Raw genomic sequence first — 21,893 nt, 5'->3', positions numbered from 1 at the left:
GACAGAGTTGTACCCATTCCCGAAGAGCTTCGTGAGTATTGCGTCACTCACGATGGGCGGAGCTGCGAAGTCTCATCCTCCGGAGATGAAAGTTGATTAGGGGGTGTTTGTTTATTGTTTGTTGGTCCTTTTGGTTTTGTTAAAAACTTATGATTCATTAAATTTGTAGTCGTTGGTTTTGTATAATGTTTTAAACAATTGACGCTAATGTTTATTACTTTTGGTTATGTTATAAACTTATGTTTATTTCAATATTTAGTTGTTGGATTTTGTATAATGTCTTAAAGATGAATTAACACTAATGTTTATTCCCTTCTTCAAGTACAACATTTATTGTTGTAAATGTCTAGTTCAGACACAAGTTTAGAGAACTTGTGCATGTTTTATGGATATTGGTAAATTTTTTAGTTTAGTATCTTATGCATGCATATGTTGGTATCTTGCTTGATGTGATAATTTTTAAAACTACTCATGAGTAACCAAGATTGCTTTATTTTTTTTTTCAATATAGGATAATAACTACAAATGACAAGAATAAAAATCTATCATGCCTACTCCTCCATTTAAAAGAAATTACCATACCATCATTTTAAGACCACATCATTACATTTACCATTTATTAACCTCACCAACTAATAACTGTGGGACTTAATAAATACTCTTCCAACTAAATCTACCATAAATGAACTCAAAACCTAGAAACAAACGAGGACAAATTTCGAGCGTCTCATATACCAAGAAACTTATCTCATAGGTAATTACACCTCAGAAGATATCTACTTACATACCGAAGCATCTTGTAGCTGACATCAATCGTCGTGTGGGAGTAGAAGATTTTCGTTTTCTAGGTTTTTCATTGCCGCTGGAGCTGCTGTTGGGGTCGGATTCCATCCTTTGGCGCCGAGCCAAACTTAGAACACTTCGGGAGTCTTTCAGTGATCACCTCGGGGCATCGCATCATTCACCTCGGGATATCCATCTAATCGATTTAGTATACCCGAGCCCATCGCCTCGAGGATACCTTTAACAAGTAGTTTCAAGCACCCGAGCCCATCACCTCGGGGATACTTGAACAAGACGTCTCAAGCACCCGAGCCCAATTGCCTCGGAGATACTTGAACAAGACGTCTCAAGCACCAGAGCCCATTTGCCTCGGGAGTTTCTGAGCCCATCGCCTCGGGGACACCCGAACAAGCCATCCTAGAGTGCCCGAGCCAGTCCTTCCTGTGTACCCGAGCCGATTGCACAAGTTTCTCCGAGGTGAAGTCTTCATCATCGCCCGAGGTAAAGACTTGGTAAATATTCGCTTTCAAAGTACTATTTCCAAGCAAGGTATCATTTCCGAACAAGAAAGATCATTTCCGATATACCCGGAAATGATAAGAAAGAATCTAGAAGGATCGACTCAAATCAGGAAATCTCCCAAAGACTCCGAAAAATAAGGAAACTATCCTAATCCGCGATATTCTGAGCCGACTTCAAGATAAATGGAAATCTTCCGAGAATATCGCTGAAGAGGCGGTTTACCACCCCTATATAAAGAGATTCAAGGCTCAAGCAAAGGACAAGCAATATCACTCTAGAATTTAGACTACGCAAAGCTCTCACAGCACAAACACCTTTTTTTCTTTTACGATAAAACTCTTGTACGATCAAAGTCATCTTTTTCTTAATAAAATCAAGAACACCATCTTTGGTTTCAATCCGTTCTGTTGTTCTTTGAGAATTCACGTTTATCGTATCCCTAAAATAAAACCCTAGACAAATCTCGATTGTGTTAGTTTCGACTTCCACAGTTTGGCGCCGTCTGTGGGGAATACTTTAGAATTCTCTTACCCTAAGAACACAAGACTCGAATACCAGAGAGGATGGTGAACGAAGACGATCCTCAGACACCACCAGCCGGAGGAGGGAACCATAACCCTCCGAACCCTCTTTCTAGCGCCACTTAAGCCGATCCGAAGATCATAGCAACTCTAGCCGAACTGAAAGATCTAATGGTTAAATTCCAGAAGAAAGCTGACGACCAAGAGAAAGCTAACAAAACCTTGGCGCAGCGAGTCGACGAAATCGCAACACGTGGGCAACAAAAAACCACACGTTTCCAGACTCGGCCGCCACGAGCTCGGAGGGACTTGCCTGGCATCAACCCGACGAGACTCACGTTCGCGACACCAACCGGCAACACCAGAGTCGCAACCCGAGCCGACCCTGCCAGACGCGAGAACCAAGATGATCCCACCGAGCCGGACGCAGTGGACTTGACGGACGAGCCAGATGATCTGCAAGATGAGCGTATCCGAGCCGGAGCTAACTCCGCCGAGCGAACAGATCTCACTGACGATGAAGAAACTGAGGAAAACATAAGGTGGGCCGATGAGTCCGACAGAGAAGACGAGCTAAGCAAAATCCGAGCCTCCCTAGCCAAGGCAGAAGCTGATATGAAGCTCGTCAAAACCCAGATACATAGCGTTTCATCCTCCGCACCGAACATCGACCGAATTTTGGAAGAATCTCGGAATACGCCTTTCACCAAAAGAATTTCCGAAACGACGATGTCCAATCTGGGAAAGTTCAAAATCGACTCTTACAACGGATCAACCGATCCAAAGTGCCACATTAAATCGTTCGTGATATCTGTGGCCCGAGCCAGGTTCAAACCCGGGGAAAAGGATGCAGGTCTGTGCCTACTGTTCGTGGAACACCTTAAAGGACCCGCATTAGAGTGGTTTTCGAGATTAGAACGAAATTCGAATGATAGTTTCGACGAGCTGTCGACATTGTTCCTCAAACAATACTCCGTGCTCATCGACCCCGGAACTTCCGACGCGGATCTGTGGTCCTTGTCTCAACAGCCCACCGAGCCATTAAGGGATTTCCTCAAGACCTTCAAATCGACGCTAGCCAAGGTCGAAGGAATTACAGATGTAGCAGCTCTCTCGGCTTTGAAGAAAGCTCTATGGTACAAGTCAGAATTCAGGAAAGAGTTGAACCTGTCTAAACCAACAACAATTCGCGACGCGCTGCATCGAGCCTCGGAATTCGTCGCCCACGAAGAAGAAATGGCGCTACTAGCAAAGAGGCACGAGCCAACAAAACAGGCGCCCCAAACCGAGAAAACCGAGAAAGCCCAAGCGACACCTCCGGTCCAGAAGAAAACGCGCGAGAGCGGTACGTATACGCATCACGAAGGGCGCAATTTCTCAGGATACCATAGCTACCAGATTGACACGCCCTGAGGCCATGGCCACGGCAGAGGCCGAGGCCGTGGGCGAGGAAGAGAGTCCTTCACTTGGACAAGGGATCAGCCACCGAGCAATGATCAAGAATATTGCGAACACCACAAAATTTTTGGCCATCATACCTCGAGATGCCGAAGCCTCGGAGCCAAGTTAACAACCAAATTCCTAGCTGGAGAGCTCGGGACAAACGTTACTCTTAAGGACCTCGAGCCAGAACCAGAGCCCGAACAGACCAACCCAGGAAGAAACCCCGAACCAAGGAACCAGGAGTCTCAGAAAAGAACCCGGGGATCGGAAGACGAAGACCGAGATGGTACGCGGCAGAAGGTTCTTACCATAATGGGTGGATCACCTTACTGTCCAGATACCGTAGCGGCAATCAAAGCTTATCAACGCCGAGCCGAGACGCCTGGCAACTGGACAAGACGCTTTGATAGACCTAACGACGTGATAACATTCGAGGAAAGCGAGACAAACGGGCTCGACATGCCTCATAACGATCCAATCGTCGTCACATTAGCGATAGGAGACCATGACATTTACCGAGTATTAATTGACACCGGCAGCACCATCGACGTAATCTTTCGCGAAACGCTCCGACAAATGAACATCGACATGTCACAGGTGATTCCGACCCCGAGGACCGTCCTCGGATTTTCAGGGGAAACTTTGATGACTCTTGGAACCATCCAACTACCAGTCCGAGCCGGCGGGGTAACGAAGATAGTCAACTTCTCAGTCACCGATCGACCAACCATCTATAACGTCATAATGGGAACTCCGTGGTTAAACCTAATGCGAGCTGTCGCATCAACATATCATCTGTGTGTCAAATTCCCGACGCCTAATGGCGTGAAAACGATCTGGGGCAGCCAGAAAAATTCTCGGATGTGTTTCATGGCAGCACACAAACTTCGAAACCCTGTCACTGAAGAGAAGGCCGAAACCGATCACAAGAAATCAAAACTTGGCCGGAGTGAAGAGAAGGCTATATCTAAACAGTTATAGCAATTACAGATCGAGGAGGCACGCGAGGAGAAGAAGCCTACCTCGGATCCTGTAATATCCATTAGCCTCGACGACAAACGGCCCGAACGATGCGTGGAAATTGGCAGCGACTTAACCGAAGAAATCAAGACCGAGCTCATCTCATTCCTCAAAAAGAACATCGACACCTTCGCCTGGTCGGCTGAAGATCTACCTGGGGTAAGCATCGACGTAATCTGCCACGAGCTGAATGTTGACCCATCTTTCAAGCCCATCAAGCAGAAGCGAAGAAAATTGGGTCGGGATCGCGCAGATGCAGTAAACGCCGAAGTAGAAAAGCTCCTGAAGATCGGCTCGATCTCTGAAGCAAGATATCCGGACTGGTTAGCAAATCCTGTCGTGGTTAAAAAGAAGAACGGCAAGTGGAGAGTCTGCGTCGATTTCACCGATCTGAACAAAGCTTGCCCTAAAGACAGTTTTCCGCTCCTACATATCGATCGTTTAGTGGAAGCAACCGCGGGAAATAAGTTGCTATCATTCATGGATGCTTTCGCAGGATACAATCAGATTCTCATGCACCCCGACGATCGCGAGAAGACAACATTCATCACAGACCGAGGTATCTACTGTTACAAAGTCATGCCCTTCGGACTCAAGAACGCTGGCGCAACGTATCAACGGCTCGTCAACAGGATGTTCTCCAAACAGCTCGGGAAGACGATGGAAGTTTATATCGACGACATGTTAGTCAAATCCCTTGAAGAAAGCGATCACATAGCCCATCTACGCGACTGTTTTCGCCAGCTCAACAAGCACAACATGAAGCTTAACCCGGCAAAATGTCGTTTCGCGGTAAAGTCTGGAGAATTCTTGGGATATCTCGTAACTCACCGAGGCATCGAGGCAAACCCGAAGCAAATCGATGCTCTACTAAACATGCCCTCACCACAGAACAAGCGCGAAGTCCAACGTCTCACCGGGAGAGTCGCAGCTTTGAACCGATTCATCTCGCGGTCCACTGACAAATGCCTTGCTTTCTACGATACTCTGCGCGGGAACAAGAAATTCGAATGGACCGATCGCTGCGAAGAAGCTTTCCAGGAACTGAAGAAGTATTTGGCTAATCCACCGGTGTTAGCGAAACCAGTCCCGGGCGAGCCATTATTCCTGTACATCGCAGTCTCTGATACGGCTATAAGTGGAGTCATAGTCAGGGAAGACAGAGGGGAACAGAAGCCGATATTTTATGTCTCACAAACTTTCACCGACGCGGAAACACGCTACCCGCAAACTGAAAAGCTCGCCCTCGCCGTAGTAATGTCGGCTCGGAAGCTACAGCCATATTTCCAGTCTCACTCAAATGTCGTCATGGCGCCCGTATCACTCCGAACCATCCTGCACAGTCCGAGCCAATCGGGACGCTTGGCCAAGTGGGCGGTAGAACTCAGCGAGTATGACATCGAATACAGAAACAAAACATGCGCGAAATCTCAAGTCCTGGCCGATTTCATCATCGAGCTGTATACAGAGAGCGTCCGAGAAGAGTCATCCAACGCTGTTTGGATCCTCCACGTCGACGGCTCATCCTCAAAACAAGGTTCTGGCGTCGGAATCTGCCTCGCATCACCAGAGGGTGAAATCCTTGAACAATCCTTTCGGCTAAATTTCGACGCGACTAACAACGTTGCTGAGTACGAAGCGCTGATAGCAGGACTTAAGCTAGCTCGGGGACTTAAGATCAACAAGCTGCGAGCCTTTTGCGACTCCCAGCTCGTGGCTAATCAATTCAATGGAGAATACGCGGCTCGCGACGAACGAATGGAAACGTATCTTGCTCTCACGCAAGACTTTGCGAAACAGTTCGGAGAGTTCGAGTTAACCAGAATCCCACGAGGCGAGAACACGTCGGCCGATGCCTTAGCGGCTCTAGCTTCAACCTCCGACCCAAATCTGAAGAGAATCATACCGGTTGAATTCATCGAAAAGCCGAGCATTGAAGATAATAGCAAAGATCAAGTTCTAACAGCTCGGGTGACAGAAGAACCGGAAGAAATGGATATCGAACAGCTAGACCAGCAAACTACGGATGCAACCGAGCCCGAATACGGAAGCGACGCCAAATGGATCGGAGCCATCCGAAGCTACATCGCCGATGGAGAAGTTCCTACTGAAAAATGGGCAGCTCGGAAGCTTAAGGCCAAAGCGGCTCGATATACTCTTATCGACGGAGAACTCTTTAAATGGCGATTTTCCGGTCCCCTCCTTATCTGTGTTGAAGGAAATGAAGCTCGGAGAGTCATGGAAGAAGTTCACGGCGGATCTTGTGGAAACCATTCTGGCGGAAGAGCTCTGGCTATAAAGATCAAACGCCACGGATATTTTTGGCCGACGATGGTCAAAGACTGCGAGAAATTTTCTCAACGATGTGATAAATGCCAGAGGCACGCACCAACCATTCATCAACCCGCCGAGCTCCTCTCTTCAATAACTTCGCCTTATCCATTCATGCGATGGTCCATGGACATCATCGGACCTCTACACAACTCCAAGCAGAAGAAACTCGTCTTCGTACTGACAGACTATTTCTCCAAATGGATCGAGGCGGACTCTTACGCCAGCATCAAAGATGCGCAGGTCGAGAACTTCGTCTGGAAGAACATCATATGCCGCCATGGGATACCTTACGAGATCGTTACAGACAATGGATCGCAGTTTATTTCGGCTCGGTTCGAAGGATTCTGCGAGAAATGGGGAATTCGCCTCAGCAAGTCTACGCCTCGGTACCCTCAGGGAAACGGTCAAGCCGAAGCAGCCAACAAGACGATTCTCGACGAAATAAAAAACCGTCTCGACGCGAAGAAAGGCCGCTGGGCTGACGAATTGGAAGGAGTACTATGGTCGCATAGAACCACGCCGCGGCGGGCCACGGGAGAAACGCCATTCGCCCTCGTCTACGGCGCGGAGTGTGTGATTCCCACTGAAGCCGAGATCCCGGGACTAAGAAGACGTTTTCTCTTCGAGCAGGAAAATTCCAACACTCAGATGATGCTGGACGAGCTGGACTTAATCGACGAAAGAAGAGATTCGGCTTTGATCCGTATGCAGAATTATCAGAATGCAACGGCTCGGTACTATAATTCTCACGTTAAGCATCGCCGTTTCCACGAAGGAGATCTTGTACTGCGCAAAGTTTTCCAGAATACCGCCGAACAGAACGCAGGTAAGCTCGGCGCGAATTGGGAAGGACCAATTCCAGAATCCGTCCCAGCGTCTACGAACTCGTCAACATGAACGGCAAAGCGGTACCTAGATCCTGGAACGCAATGCATCTAAGGAAATATTACCGCTAAAAACCTAAGGTACGCATGTACTCGAACTACGGGGTGGCTTGATCCCTGAAAAGGGTACGTAGGCAGCTCGTCCTCGGACGAGTTCAGCTACCCCCCAATTAAAAAAGGGGGGGAGTGGGTCCGTATACATATATACTCCCACTAAATTTTTTCAAGTTCTCTAAGTTTTTACCCTTCGGATTATCAATTTTATCCACCTCGGAAATTTTAACGGTCATCCTATCGACCTATAAAGCTAAAAGTTCGTTCGGACGATGGCCACGTCCTCGGACAGAAAAAGCTCTTTTCACCACTTCGGTTACAGCGCGCTATACAAGCATTTGAGACAATTCGGTCGGAGATATCTTGCCATAAGGAAATTGTCTTCAGAAAACCCAGTTGACTTCGACACTGGTACCCCAGTTCGCTTCTAAGCACTGGTTTCGACTACATCAACTCGGGTCGCAACCGATAAGGATTAGTCCCACTTAGTCAAAACCCAGTTATCCTAACACTGGTGCACGACTCACTACACTTTCGGCTCGAAAAGTTTAAACATTTGGATTTAACTTCTCAACAAGCAAATCATAAACCCGGTTAACTTAACACTGGTGCACGATTCCTCTCGATGTTAGCTCGGAAGCTAAATCTAGCTATTTGACATTAGTATTGGATTCAGTTCGGAAAAGTTTTAAGATAGAAATACTTAACATCCAGTGGATAAAGCCGTCCAGGCATGTCTTACAAAAAAGGGCAAAAGAGAGAATAAAAAGACATCTCGGGATCAGATCGAGTCTTGGTTAACCGGCGAAACTTGAGCTACCTCGGTACCTCGGTTCGAACTAGACTGGTCGGCAACGCCTATCGCGGCCGCGGCACCTTCGATTGAATGGTTCCCGAAAGCTATCGTCGACAGAGTCCGGGGAAACCGGAGGAAGCTTCAAGTCCTCTCGCAGCTCGGTCCCGAGACGGACGTACTCATCCTTGGTGTCCCCATACTCAGCCGTCCATTGAAGGACCTCGGCCTTCTCATCTTCTACCTTTTACCTTCCTCAAGCTCGGCTATCAGCTCGGCATTGGCCCGCGCTTGCACCAAGTACATGTAGCGCGTGGATACCTCCCCGAACTGGTCCATCTTCGCCTCGATAGCCCTGACCTTCTCGGCAAACTCCCTTTTGGCTGCCCTCCTTTCTCTGACAATCTCCTTCTCCCGGAGAGCCTTCTCCTCATTAAATAACTGATGGAGTCGTTCGACCTCGGCCTCAAGCTTTCTCTGAGTCCGCAGGCTATCCTCAGAAGCTTTCAATCGCTCCACCTTCTCGGCCTTGGCCAACGCCTCAGCTTCCTGTTTAGCCGCGATCGCCTCGGACAACCTAGCTTCGACCTTAGCTCAGGACGTCTCCGATATCTCACGGGCCAGCTCGGACTTCCGAGCTCCAGAATCATAGGCCCGAACCATGGAATTCATCGAATGGAAGGCCTAGAATAGAACGAGAATCATTAGCAAGCAAATATGGAAATGATAGTAAAATAGGTCAATAACAGATCGATGATACCTTCAGGAATCCAGCAGCGGTTTCACGATAGTTTTGAGCCTCCAACAAGGCATCGGGAGTAGACAGTGGCGGACCCGAGCAAGAAGCGACAAAGTTCGCCGAAGCGATCTTGTCCTTGTACACTGGAGTTTCGCTACGACTCCTTTTCTCCTTCCTAGAAACTCCCGAGCCATCACCTCGGGGTCTTTTTCCCCTAGTTTTGGATTTTGCCTCGGCGGCTGGAGCAGCAACGACCAGAGTCCCTACCACCTCGGGGACATCGGTCGTAGGGGAGATGTGCCCGGCCACCTCAGGAACGATCGAAACCATATCCCGAGCTTCATCAGTTGCCTCGGCACCAATAACGACCTCAGGGTTGGCCTCGGGAGGAGTAGGAGGTCTGAAGTTTGCCTCCAAAACGGCTTTTTCCTTAGCCGCCTTCTTTTCAGCAGCCTTCCTGGCTCTCAGAGATTGCGCAGCTCCTTGCATTTCAATGAGGTGATCTAGACGGTGGTCGGATGATTCTGAAGAAGACTGGCAGGGAGCTCCGTGCAACAAACGCAAGGCTCTCTCGATTCTTTCCTGGGAGAAGTGTTTTGTCCAATCGCACTTCCGAGCAATTAGTTCGTCGTGGAGATCTAGAAAACCTTCGGGAATGTCTTCGAGAAACGACGGGTTCCGATCTGCATGAACAAGAAAAACGGTCAGTAAAAAGGTTAAAGCAAAACAAGACAGCAAATACGGCTTCGGGCGTAGTACCGATTTGTCTCCACTTTCCAACAACTTTCCCTAAGTAGTCCTCGTGGACACTATACTCATTCAAGGCTACGAAGAAGAAATGGTCGGTGTATTTCTCATCCTTGCTCGGGAAACCACCGATAACCCTCCTATTTGGCCTCGGAGATATGTAAAATCTCTCAACAGGGCCCGGTATGCGCCGGATCTCTAGGAGATTCCTTAAGTGGCTTAGGTCGACAAGATTGACCGTCTCAATACTACGAACTAAAATCCCCACTAGATACCGCAAGCCTCGGGTCGTTATCTGGGATAAAGCAATCTTGTACGACCACAGAAACGCCAAAATCGGCCTCGGGATTGGAAGCCAAATGTAGCAATGATAGAAGAACCCCTCGTAAAGGGTAAAAAACCCCTCGGGTGGATCATCGGCTCGCTCATTTGGAGTTGGAAGTCTCAGTTCAACCCCCTCGCTAAAACCAAATCGAGCCTTGAGATCCCGAAGGGAATCCTCCGTGCATAAAGTAGAACCCGGGGGATCAGGTTTCCTAGCTTTCTTGGCTCGTTTTCTCTTCTGTTGACCCTTGGCTGCTTGGACTTTAGCTTGGAGCAACCTAGCCGCCTCGTCAGAATCGTAGTGAACCTCCTCGGCCTTAATAGGAAGTAGAGGCGCCTCGGGGGCATTTCGCCAGCATGAGACTCCAGCTTCACCAGCTGCCGGTGGATGGATCCTCCTTCTACTCGGGGGCATTTCGCCAGCATGAGACTCCAGCTTCACCAGCTGCCGGTGGATGGATCCTCCTTCTACTCAAAATCGCCTCGGGATCATCAGGCAAATCCTGATCCCAAGCCACATTTGCAATCGCGTCTTCCCGAACGATGAAACGGCTTGGGTCTTCTTCCCGTGAGGCCGACTCTGCGTCACTTCCACGGTACAACTCGATCTGACGGTCTGTGGTATCCGCCTCGGGGTCGCTCGAAGAACACCAGACCATCATTCTTTTGTAGACAGGGAGATGAGTGTCGCCTCGGGGCGAATCACTGGAGTCAGATAGAGACATTTTTTGGCTCGGGGGATTGAAGAAGTTGATCGGAGGAACAAAGCTCGACAGATCGGAGAAATCAACCTAGATCTAATGACGGTGGCGCTACAACGGGAGTATAACGGAAAAAGTAGAGAAAATGCAAGAACTCAAGATCAGAGAAAGAAGAGAACGAACCTTGAAAATTTTCCTTTGCAGTTGCGAAATGAGAGAATGAGTCGGAGACTTAGCATTTATAGGGACTTAAGGCGCGTCGGGTACGAACGAGCCAAATAAAAAACATCGCGTCCGCGTCTAAGGCGCGTCGGGCACGCACAAATCGAATAAGATACTTCGCATCCGCACGAATCTCGGGAATCAGCGAAAGGACCTTTCCACTTCCCGAGAAGGAATCCCAACCGTCACACGCCAAGAGAAGATGAAACGACAGAGGGATTCGAATCGCCAAAAACCTTAAAGGGACCGAACTTTTCAAAGTAAACGGCTCGGCCTAATTGCCATAAAGCTCGTCACGCTTGGTTCTCCAAACTAACGAGCTGGGGTGCTAACTGTTGGGGTCGGATTCCATCCTTTGGCGCCGAGCCAGACTTAGAACACTTCGGGAGTCTTTTAGTGATCACCTCGGGGCATCGCATCATTCACCTCGGGATATCCATCTAATCGATTTAGTATACCCGAGCCCATCGCCTCGAGGATACCTTTAACAAGTAGTTTCAAGCACCCGAGCCCATCACCTCGGGGATACTTGAACAAGACGTCTCAAGCACCCGAGCCCAATTGCCTCGGAGATACTTGAACAAGACGTCTCAAGTACCCGAGCCCATTTGCCTCGGGAGTTTCTGAGCCCATCGCCTCGGGGACACCCGAACAAGCCATCCTAGAGTGCCCGAGCCAGTCCTTCCTGTGTACCCGAGCCGATTGCACAAGTTTCTCCGAGGTGAAGTCTTCATCATCGCCCGAGGTAAAGACTTGGTAAATATTCGCTTTCAATGTACTATTTCCAAGCAAGGTATCATTTCCGAACAAGAAAGATCATTTCCGATATACCCGGAAATGATAAGAAAGAATCTAGAAGGATCGACTCAAATCAGGAAATCTCCCAAAGACTCCGAAAAATAAGGAAACTATCCTAATCCGCGATATTCTGAGCCGACTTCAAGATAAATGGAAATCTTCCGAGAATATCGCTGAAGAGGCGGTTTACCACCCCTATATAAAGAGATTCAAGGCTCAAGCAAAGGACAAGCAATATCGCTCTAGAATTTAGACTACGCAAAGCTCTCACAGCACAAACACCTTTTTTTCTTTTACGATAAAACTCTTGTACGATCAAAGTCATCTTTTTCTTAATAAAATCAAGAACACCATCTTTGGTTTCAATCCGTTCTGTTGTTCTTTGAGAATTCACGTTTATCGTATCCCTAAAATAAAACCCTAGACAAATCTCGATTGTGTTAGTTTCGACTTCCACAGCTGCCTATAAGCCGCTTGTGTATACAAACGAGGTAATGCGTACTACTAATCTTCATGAATTTTTCGAGCATGTTGAATATGCACATGAGGACTCGATATACAAGCATTTCTTACTCAAGTGCTTCGAGTATGGAACCCCGACTGCCAAATACATGGAATCTCTCTAGTTTCTAACACAAAAGGGTCCTTCTCAAGAAGCAATGGATTGTCTTGGTGAATCCGCTGACCATAGCATATTTGGTCATTATGCATATGGCCTGTTGCTCATTTGTTGTGGAGCAATTGAAGACGGTAAAGAGTTATTTGATGGGTTTTTACAAAGGGTTGATGACCTTGCTCAAGGAGTCATGATCGCGGAACATGTCGAAACAGAGATTCGTGAAATGGGTCTACTTGGATTTCGTATCTTCTGGGATTATTTTTGACCAAAACAACTTCGCCCGGTTTGCATGTGAAACCATCCTGTAGACATTCTCATTTGCAAACATTGTTTTGCCTTAACGTAAGCTACAAGGTTACGTACTATGTGTTAACCAACCTATATCTTAGGCATCATTAAATTAGGGTGAGTTTTACGTTTAGTATGTAACTTATGTACTCGTATTTTCCATTGCTATAATGCTGAACTGTGATGTAAAATAACTCTATGTCGTTATTGTGGTTTTTGACATGTGTGTCAAGTTAAATTATATGTAATGTCCCTCCTTTAATTTAAATATATTTCTCTAAGTAGAGTTGTGTAATCAAAGTAACTACACTAAGTCCAATGGTAGTTATTGACCACAAAACATAAATATAGTCACAAAGTAAAATGTATCTATAACCAGAATAAGACATTTTATAATCTTTCTAACAAGTTCAGTTCGCTATGTTTGTAAGTTCAGCATAGTGACTCTGTATCCACTCCATTTCAGAGGTGGTAGCATTTATGATATAGTTATGGCTCAGCTGGTCACGTCTATTCTCACCCACTGTAATTAAACACAAAAAACTTTTATTTTTACCCATCTATATACGTTGTAAGTAAGAGGATGTGTTGAAAGCATTTGAAACAAACATAAACCCTAATGAAAAAAATGGAGTTCATTCCACCGCCGATTGTAGCTAACATTCTCAGCCGGATTGGCGAACAAGGTTTTCGTTTGCTAGGACCTTTCATTGCTACAGGCCCCACTATGAAGGAGGCATTTTACTCACGGGAGGTCTTACTAAAGGCTGATCTAAGTGAATTTATCTACAATGGTGAGCTAGCAGTTGAAACCTCGATGTTTAGGCCATTCTTACTGAAGTGCTATGAGAAGGGCAACATCACGGCACTCTTTGTGGAATCTCTCTGGAGGCTGACTCAGGATGGTCAATCCCAAGACGCCCTTGATATGTTAGCTGAATCCTCTACACTAAACCTAAACGCACACTTCGCCTTTGGGATGATGCTCCTTTGCTGTGGAGCAGTAGAAGAGGGCACCTATGTCGTTGACGCCTTTCTAGAGAAGGTGACTGACCTAACCAAAGGTTTCCTTATAGCAGATCAGGTCGAGCTACAGATCAAATCAATGGGGGCATCCGGTGCTGGGGTTTTCTACCGGCATTTTAATTCAACTCGGTCCGATTTGCAAGTTAGTCCATCCTCCAAGTTTTGATATTTGCGAACATTGCTTTGCCTTTAATTACGCAGTTAGGTTTCTTAATATGTCTTAAACTCTTGTTAAACAAGTAGCTGAATTATTAGTCTTGTTATTAAATGTTTCGCTTTATTGCCACTACTTTGTCCTATTGTTCTGTTTCAAAACTCTATCAGTTAAATCTACTATATAATTATGTTGTAATGTTTTCTCCTAATAAGCTTTAATAACCTTGTTTCTCAATGATGAATGAAAGATCTCTTACAAATAGATACTAGTTTGTTCTCCCTGGTAAGGGCTAGTAGGTTTCATGACAAAAGACTAGAACGAAAGTAGAACAAAAACAATGTCATGATTACAATAGTGCATACTCTATTGGGTAAGATTCCGAGTATACACCCTTGTAAAGTTGCACACGGCACACACTACATGTTAACTCTAGATTAAGAAGGGTCATTCTGGGAGATGAACTCTACACCTACGGTATCAACACCATGAGGGTCTGACATTTGGATGAAACAACCAGAATCTGGGACCTCATCAAAAACCTCTGCAGCAAGCTTCAACCGAATACCAGGCATGGCTGAATCACACAAACCCTCATAGCTAATACCAATGGCCAAGCACTCTATGAATTTGACAGAATATACGCCACAATCTCCTGTTTGAAAGTTTTGGGGAGCTGTTTTTACCATGTAGATGGAGAAGGCTAAAGCACCAAGTTTTTTTCTCTCTTCCACATGTGCCATAACTTGAATCAATGCAGGTATCATCCTAGTGAATTGCCTGCAAGCTTCGTAAATTTCCACATCAGTGTAGCAGGACACGATGCTATCAAACACTTTGATCCTCCGCCTCCTTAAATTTACCTCCACAGCGACCCAATGATCTTTCCCAATGTTGTGAGTAAGGTACAAAATATATATATATATATCCTTTACCCACTTCTTGTATGTCTTTCCATTAGGTGGAGATTCCCCATTATACACATCAATATATTTATCGGAAAATTTCCAATTGAACTCTTTATCAAACTTGATGTAATCTACTGCCCACTGATTCACAAACCAGGGATAAAGAAATGCAATCCCATCAGTCAAAAATGGAGATACTGTTTGCATTGACCTTTTCCGGAGCATTTGCATGATTGGAGCCAATTGTTGTGATATCAACAAGAATGAAACACATTGCTTAAGGTAAAATTATAGTCTTAAACACTAACATGTCTTACTTGTTAAAACAATACATTCACTAACCATATCTGTTAGCCATCCGTATTCAGGTTCTCCTTTAGGCCATTGCTTTTTTGGAGTCTTGATCTTCAGGTAGAATGATCTGTCTATAATTTGCATGTTTTCTGCATTCATTCATCATTGTTTTGAGTCTAGTTTCATAACATTCATCATTATTTTATATCATTCTTCATCATTCTTGCATAATTTGCATGATTAGGATAGGTTTGCATACATTTTGCATTTCTGAGTTGTTTTCAGGTGATTTGAAGCTGTTGGCGATCAAATTGGAAGAAACGAGCCGGAATCAGAAGAGTATACTCGACCACAAGGTCGAGTGCCTTCTGCAGCACTTACTCAACCATGTGGTCGATTGAAAGAAGCCACCATCTTCTTGGTCTACTCGACCACACCACTCGACCTTGTGGTCGAGTGACATCTGCTGCCATCCTCCTCATTCACTCGACCAGGTCCACTACAAGAAAACAGTCGTTTTACGACTACGACAATAGTCACTAATTAGTCGTAAAACTGGATAATACGACTAGGTTACGACTAATACCCGTAGTCGTAAATATTTAGTCGCTAAAATAAATAGTCGTAAATTTAGTCGCCTTTTAACGACAAACATACGACTAATATATATGAGTCATATATTAGTCACTCATTAGTCGTAACATTTGATGACTATTTGGCGACTATGTTACGATTAATCAACACTCATATAAGGTCTGTTTAGTGCAGTCGTATACATAGTCGTTAATTTGTAGTGACTAAATGGCGTCTATTTTACGACTATAAATGCGACTATTGTAAGACAGTCATTACTTAGTCGTTAATAAAAGCGACTATATTGCGACTAATATACGACTTTTTTATGACTAATTGGCGACTATTGTTGCGACTAATATAAGAATTTGGCATTTCGGATTTTGTTTTCAAATTGTTTGGATTCCGATTTTGTTTCATTTCCGATTTTGTTTTGAAATTGTTTGGATTCCGATTTTGTTTCATTTCTAAGTTTGATTCCATAACCCAAACAACATTAATCTAAAACCAAATAAAAAAAAAAGAACTCCAAATCAAATAAAAGCCAAAACACATACAAAAGTACATCATTCACTATCAAAGTACACATACACACCATTCACAATCAAAGACACTTATCAAAAACTGAGAGAGTGATAAAGTTTTTGTTCATGATAAAAGAGAGATGAAAAGGAGAAACCTATGGATCATTTTGAGGAAGAGGCGAGAGAGGGTCTATGGTTTCTTGAGGAGCTGAATGAGTGGCCATGAAGTCCAGGAAGTGCGGATCGGTTTGCCGCAGATACTTCTCTACCAAAGACAAGTGCGCGAGCTTCTCCTTTTGCTCAGCCGCCACTCGGGTTTGCTCAGCTTTACGGGCAGCTTCCTCAAGATCTCTCTTTTCATTATATGCTGCCTGCTCTTCTATCTTGCGTTGAGCTTCCTTCAGCTGTTCTTGCAGATCCAGAAAGGATGTAGATGAAGATGAAGACTGTCCATAGCGCTTGCGCTTGCCAAGAGTCTCTTTGAGGCTTCCAATTCCATACGGAATTCCTCTAGAATCTACCTCAGTGGACTGTAAAAAAGTAAGAGAACAGCCGAGATTAGAGAATGAGAATTGAACTCCAGATTATATAAATGAAATTTGGAAAATTGAAACTTAACCTGTAGAAAGATGGTGGTGCAGTCCTCTGTTGTGAGCTCCCGGGGACGTGACTCGCCATCTGAAACACTCGAAGCATCTGCCTCTAGCTGAGACAACCTCAGTTCCAAATTCTGCTGGTATGTTGTTGCTATTTTCTCCGCCTTCCGATCAACATACGTACCATCTGGCCTAGTATGGGTCTTGATGAAAACCTCACCAAGACTGACCGCTCTTCCCAGTTGCTCTTCCTGCATTGTAACCAAATAACATGTGTTAACCAGTCATAATGAAAAGATAAATAAATAACAGATATATGAAGTCACTGACCATTTCATCTTTGATTTGTTGAAACGACTTAGGGCCTGAGAAATGAACGTGAGGACCAAGTCCGCCACGGTCAGACTTGCGAACTTTTGAATATGTTTCACTCCTCTTCTTCGCTTCTTCAGTGTCCCAGTAGGTGCACATTGTTTCCCAGAGAGTGTCACCAATTCATGGAGGTCGCTCTCGACTTGTCCTCGCTCCGCTAACCATATCTTTCATCCGGCGCTGACATATATCCTCAAAATAATATTGCACGGTGCCTATTATCAAGGGATCCCAATGGTGTGTTTTCTACAAAAAAAAAAGAATTGTAAGTGATATTAAAAACAAGAAAAGTACTCTATATTAGAAGGATAAAGACAGAGAAAGAAAACAGTACCGCGAATTCGAGAAAGTATCTCTCTCTTCTGTCCACAGGCACCAAAGTAAAGCTATAGTAGGGAGCATCAAATTTGCCAGTCCAAACTTTAGTAATCTTCCGAACTAGTGCATTCCCATGGTCACGAGTAAACCTCCATAAATATGAAACAATCAAAGAAGAAAAGAGGTTAATATAGTATATGAAACTTAAAAAATAAACAAGGATACAACAAGTCCATATATTTCAAGTTCATCACCCACCAAAGAACAAGATACAACAAGTCCACACACAAGTCTGCAACAAGTCGACATTATTCAAGATTATTACCCATCAGAGAAAAAGAAACAACTAGTCCACACAAAATTTAACTATGCAACAGGTCTGACGAATAAGTCAAGTAAATTAGCCATCATAGAACAAGAAACAACAACTCCATAAACCATAAAATAAAGGCAGAATAAGAAGTAAGCAAGAATCATACCATGAGGTGTTTTCCACGGGTTCGGGACAGAGCACGGTGGTCCACTGTTCCCTACCAGGCACACTAAGCAACACATTCAATGCCCGCAGCGAGTCCTCCTGCAGCTCCGGCAACTCGTGAGGAATCTCGTCCTGGAAGTTGTTGCCTTGCGAGGAAGTCGTGTGGGGATGAGCCTCACTATGAGCCGGAGAATCCTGAACAATTGGCTGAGGAGTCGCTTGAGGCTGTGGGTTGTTCTCCACTTCTTCTGAGTGAGTCGCATCAACTCCACGTGGTTGAGTTCCGGAGTTCTGGAATAGTTGCTGAGGCGGTGGATAGTCTCGGACTGTCGTTGCCTGAGCTTGTAAATTAGCAGGTGGTACTTGAGGAGACTGCGTCGGAGGCACTTGGACCGCCGGAGTGAAGTTGTACTGACTGGGTAGACTATTAGGTCGTAGACCAGGCGTCGTCCCTACGACTCTCTGAGAAACGTTAGGCACGTTTCTTCTCCTTCTTCCTCGGCCACCCATCTGAGAGATCTGAGAGAACTGGGGAAGAATATGGAAGTAAATCGATCGATTTCAGTGAGAACTGGGGAAGAAGAAGAAGAAGATCGAAGTAAATCGATCGATTGGGGAAGAAATCGATCGAACAGAGAAAGAAAAAATTAGGGTTTTCAGAGGCGAAAACCGATCAATCGATTGGGGAAGAAGAAGAAGAAGAAGATCGAAAGAAGAAGAAGAAGAAGAAGAAGAAGAAGAAGAAGAAGATCGAAAGAAAAAATCGATCGAACGATTGGGGAAGAAGAAGAAGATCGAAAGAGGCGAAATGAGGAAAATTAGGGTTGTGTCGTTTTTGTTCGGGCGGTTCCGTCTACTGATGGGCTTGGACCGAGTAAATTGGCCCATTAAATTGATTTTAGTCGCTACTTAGACGTCAATTAGTCGCATAAGTTAATATATATTCTTGGTTGTGTGTTATTGGGCTTGGACCGAGTAATTGGCTCATTTCATTTATTTTAGTCGCTATTTAGACGTCAATTAGTCGCATAATGTGATATATAGTCGTTTAAAAGACGGTAAAATGTCGCATTTTTATTTAAAACATAATAAACATAAGTAGATAACCTTAACATATAAACATAATTAATATCATACAAAAAAACACAAGTACGAACATATAGAAAATATTTAGTAAGGTTCATCGGATTCTGGTTCTTCCTCATCAGAAGACGATAAATTGCATCGGAATTCATCTTCTGGTTCAGCATCGCAGACATCGTAATCGAGGACTATTGGGTTTGATCTCTCTACCGGATTGTCTAGTACAAGATCTTCAATTGTAGTCATCAAAACAGCATCATCAGTTTCTGTTTGCAAAAGAGTCGGATCATTGGTTTCATATTCTCCTGAAATGTTTCCTCTTGGATTCACTTTTAGAACATTGAGCCAAATTTGCTTCAGTTTCTTTGTATATGGATATGGAATATAACAAACTTGATCTGCTTGAGAGGCTGTAGACATAAAAATTTGCATGAGATTTATAGATATATATATATATATATATATATATATATATATGATATCAAGAATAAATGGTTGGTATACATAAGTACATACCTAGAATAAATGGCTCGTATTTATTGTATTTTCTCGATGATAGAACGTCTACTACGCCACCATTTCTCCTCCGAGTACCTCGACCGATTTTAGGGTCATACCAGTTACACTTAAAAAGAGTGATCCTCAAATTGACCATGCCTTCATACTGGAGTTCAATAATATCCGTTAAGGTTCCATAGAAATCTGCCTCATCTGATGCATCCGTGTAATTTTCACCTTTAACACACACACCATAATTACATGTCTTTCGTCCAGCTCCGTGCTTCTGCGTATGAAACAAATAACCTCTTGTAAAGTACATTGGCCAAGTTTTGACCTTGTTCAAAGGTCCATGGACTATCTCTTGAACCCAAGTAGGAAATGGATTCGTCGAGTTCCAATATGTAACCTGCATATAAATATAAACCAACATCAATACAAAAGTTGAAATCCATGCATGTAGAAGTTATTTAATGACGTACATAGTCTTTCACCCATAAATGATATTCTTCAGCTCTTTTCGTGGAGAGTTCTTTTTCGGTCAAATCTGGATATTTTGTAGATAAAAAATCCTCGAACATACTATGCAAAACAGAAACAAATATATTAGAAATTATCATGTATATTACAAATTAAAGAGTGATTTTAGGAGAGATATTAACTTATATACCTCTCAATTGGTTGAAAATAGTCACAATTTCGTAAAACATATGCATGTGCGCATTGATAGTCTTTTTCGGAAAGCCATTCTTCATGCATTTCCCCACTTGGCCTCCCGACGTGAGTAAAAATAGTAGGTACTCCAGGGACATGATATACAGGTACTTCGCCTTCATCAAATCTTGTTAACCTGATCCAAATGAGTTAATTAAAAGTAATTCACATCAAAAATAGTGATCAATGCATTAAATTACCTTGATTTTGTTTGTATATGATCGGCAAAGTAGTGCTCTGAGAAATAAGCAATCTCGTCATTTATATATGATTCAACAATTGATCCTGCCGCATATCTTTTGTTCTTTTCTTTTCCTTTCAACTTTTTGAAAAACCTCTCAAAAGGATACATCCACCTATATTGGACAGGTCCACCCAATTCAGCTTCGTACGGGAGATGTATAGGCAGGTGCTCCATCACATCAAAAAATGATGGTGGAAATATCTTCTCCAAGTTGCATATGATTAGGACAATATTCTGCTTTAAAATCTGAACGCGACTACTCTGCAAAGTCCTCGAACATAAGTCCCGGAAAAATGCTCCAATCCCTATACATACAATTAAGAGGTTAAGTGTATCATCAAAACATGTTTAAAGATAAGTAGAATAAATACTATATGGAATGTGTGATTATTAGTACCTGATAACGCAATGTGGACGTTCCGGTCTAGGATTTCTGCAAAGATAAATGGAAGTAGTCGCTCCATAAAAACATGGCAATCATGACTCTTCATGCCTGAAAACTTGCCATTCTCCATATCAACACAACTAGCCAAGTCTGACGAATAACCATCTGGAAATTTAACCGCATGTTTCACACATTCCAATAAACTTGTTTTGGCAGCTGCTGTCAATGTGTAAGCTGGAAAAGGAGCTTTACCCCGACTATCAATATGTAACTGTGGCCGAGAACAAAATTGTTCTATATCCAATCTTGACATGATGTTGTCTTTTGATTTACCCTTCACATTCATAAGAGTATTCATAATGTTGTCCAAAAAATTCTTCTCTGTGTGCATCACATCAATATTATGACGAAGATTGAGGTCCCTCCAATACGGCAGCTCCCATAGTATGCTTTCCTTGTGCCAGTTATGTTGCTTCCCATAACCAGGCATCTTCTTTTCGTGACCGTTTCCACCGACGTCCTTGGTACATGGTGGATTTACACCATTCAACTTCTCGTAATAAACTTGTTCACCGGTCAAAGATTGAGGTGGATACTCTTTAGATGCGTCTCTTCCTCTTAGGAAGTCTTTTTTGTTCTTCCTTAATGGATGACCGTGAGGAAGAAATCTTCGGTGACAATCAAACCAACACGTCTTCCTTCCCTTAGGTAGATAAAAAGACTTTGTATCCTCCATACAAATTGGACAAGATAATTTTCCATGGGTGGTCCATCCTGATAACATGCTATATGCAGGAAAGTCGCTTATCGTCCACATCAGCACTGCCTTCAGATTAAAATTTTGATTCAAAGATACATCGTATGCATCGATCCCAGTAGACCACAACTCTTTTAACTCCTCAATAAGCGGTTGGAGGAAGATATCGAGACTAGC

The sequence above is a fragment of the Arabidopsis lyrata genome (genome assembly GCF_000004255.2).
Source record: "Arabidopsis lyrata subsp. lyrata unplaced genomic scaffold ARALYscaffold_6, whole genome shotgun sequence".
NCBI classification, from domain to species: domain Eukaryota; kingdom Viridiplantae; phylum Streptophyta; class Magnoliopsida; order Brassicales; family Brassicaceae; genus Arabidopsis; species Arabidopsis lyrata.
This window is presented reverse-complemented; position numbering follows the sequence as displayed.